Below are 2,763 nucleotides of genomic sequence, written 5' to 3'. Positions count from 1 at the left end.
TAACACAACCGGGTGGAGAGGTCCACTGGTCAAAGCCCGTCCGTGCAAAGTCAAAGGGCTAGATCCCGTGGTCAAACGCTACAGGGTTAGGCGGGACGGGGGCCCTGGGGGGGGTAGCAATGCCACCGGAGCGTCGTACCGGGCCCTCATACATGCGGGGTGGTGTTGTGGCATGTCCGAAGAGGCGGCACGCGTCTCCGGGTTGTGGCCCCCCTCACGGACGGCAATGAAACGGTAGTAGACGTTCTGCGGTAACGATACAGCGTGAATATTATTAAATACTTGGAGCGCGATAAAATCATGAGTTTTTTACACAACGTGGGCACATGTGCTATAGGACTGATGGTAATTTTTCATAATTTTTTGTGATGGAGAAGTATCTGAACACTTCCCTCTACGCGGATTGCTCTTCGCACGTCTACGACTGTGGTCGGCGGCCTCCGGGGGCTAGCATACCGTCAAATCTTGCGTAGGCGGCCTCTCACAAATCTGGAAGTGTTGAGGCGGTTGAAAACGCCCAGCACGCGTCTCCGGGGTGTGCCCCCCCCCCTCACGGCCGCCGCCGCCGCCGGCACCTGGAGGGGGGAAACGGACGCGTCGGGTCTACACGGAGTGGATGTAGCTGTGGGTTTGGCCCGGATGTTGCTTCCCGGTGTCCCTCTGGGCCGACCTAACACAACCGGGTGGAGAGGTCCACTGGTCAAAGCCCGTCCGTGCAAAGTCAAAGGGCTAGATCCCGTGGTCAAACGCTACAGGGTTAGGCGGGACGGGGGCCCTGGGGGGTAGCAATGCCACCGGAGCGTCGTACCGGGCCCTCATACATGCGGGGTGGTGTTGTGGCATGTCCGAAGAGGCGGCACGCGTCTTCGGGTTGTGGCCCCCCTCACGGACGGCAATGAAACGGTAGTAGACGTTCTGCGGTAACGATGCAGCGTGAATATTATTAAATACTTGGAGCGTGATAAAATCATGAGTTTTTTACACAACGTGGGCACATGTGCTATAGGACTGATGGTAATTTTTCATAATGTTTTGTGATGGAGAACTATCTGAACACTTCCCTCTACGCGGATTGCTCTTCGCACGTCTACGACTATGGCCGGCGGCCTCCGGGGGCTAGCATACCATCAAATCTTGCGTAGGCGGCCTCTCACAAATCTGGAAGTTTTGAGGCGGTTGCAAACGCCCAGCACGCGTCTCCGGGGTGTGCCCCCCCCCCCACGGCCGCCGCCGCCGGCGGCACCTGGAGGGGGGAAACGGACGCGTCGGGTCTACACGGAGTGGATGTAGCTGTGGGTTTGGCCCGGATGTTGCTTCCCGGTGTCCCTCTGGGCCGACCTAACACAACCGGGTGGAGAGGTCCACTGGTCAAAGCCCGTCCGTGCAAAGTCAAAGGGCTAGATCCCGTGGTCAAACGCTACAGGGTTAGGCAGGACGGGGGCCCTGGGGGGGTAGCAATGCCACCGGAGCGTCGTACCGGGCCCTCATACATGCGAGGTGGTGTTGTGGCATGTCCGAAGAGGCGGCACGCGTCTCCGGGTTGTGGCCCCCCTCACGGACGGCAATGAAACGGTAGTAGACGTTCTGCGGTAACGATGCAGCGTGAATATTATTAAATACTTGGAGCGCGATAAAATCATGAGTTTTTTACACAACGTGGGCACATGTGCTATAGGACTGATGGTAAACTTTTAATAATTTTTTGTGATGGAGAAGTATCTGAACACTTCCCTCTACGCGGATTGCTCTTCGCACGTCTACGACTGTGGCCGGCGGCCTCCGGGGGCTAGCATACCGTCAAATCTTGCGTAGGCGGCCTCTCACAAATCTGGAAGTGTTGAGGCGGTTGCAAATGCCCAGCACGCGTCTCCGGGGTGTGCCCCCCCCCCTCACGGCCGCCGCCGCCGCCGGCACCTGGAGGGGGGAAACGGACGCGTCGGGTCTACACGGAGTGGATGTAGCTGTGGGTTTGGCCCGGATGTTGCTTCCCGGTGTCCCTCTGGGCCGACCTAACACAACCGGGTGGAGAGGTCCACTGGTCAAAGCCCGTCCGTGCAAAGTCAAAGGGCTAGATCCCGTGGTCAAACGCTACAGGGTTAGGCGGGACGGGGGCCCTGGGGGGGTAGCAATGCCACCGGAGCGTCGTACCGGGCCCTCATACATGCGGGGTGGTGTTGTGGCATGTCCGAAGAGGCGGCACGCATCTCCGGGTTGTGGCCCCCCTCACGGACGGTAATGAAACGGTAGTAGACGTTCTGCGGTAACGATGCAGCGTGAATATTATTAAATACTTGGAGCGTGATAAAATCATGAGTTTTTTACACAACGTGGGCACATGTGTTGTAGGACTGATGGTAATTTTTCATAATTTTTTGTGATGGATAAGTATCTGAACACTTCCCTCTACGCGGATTGCTCTTCGCACGTCTACGACTGTGGCCGGCGGCCTCCGGGGGCTAGCATAACGTCAAATCTTGCGTAGGCGGCCTCTCACAAGTCTGGAAGTGTTGAGGCGGTTGCAAACGCCCAGCACGCGTCTCCGGGGTGTGCCCCCCCACCCTCACGGACGCCACCGCCGCCGGCACCTAGAGGGGGGAAACGGACGCGTCGGGTCTACACGGAGCGGATGTAGCTGTGGGCCTGGCCCGGATGTTGCTCCAAAGTGTTCCTCTGGGCCGACCTAACACAACCGGGTGGAGAGGTCCACTGGTCAAAGCCCGTCCGTGCAAAGTCAAAGGGCTAGATCCCGTGGTCAAACGCTAC

Source organism: Triticum dicoccoides, chromosome 7A, assembly GCF_002162155.2.
Source record: "Triticum dicoccoides isolate Atlit2015 ecotype Zavitan chromosome 7A, WEW_v2.0, whole genome shotgun sequence".
In the NCBI taxonomy this organism is placed as follows: domain Eukaryota; kingdom Viridiplantae; phylum Streptophyta; class Magnoliopsida; order Poales; family Poaceae; genus Triticum; species Triticum dicoccoides.
This window is presented reverse-complemented; position numbering follows the sequence as displayed.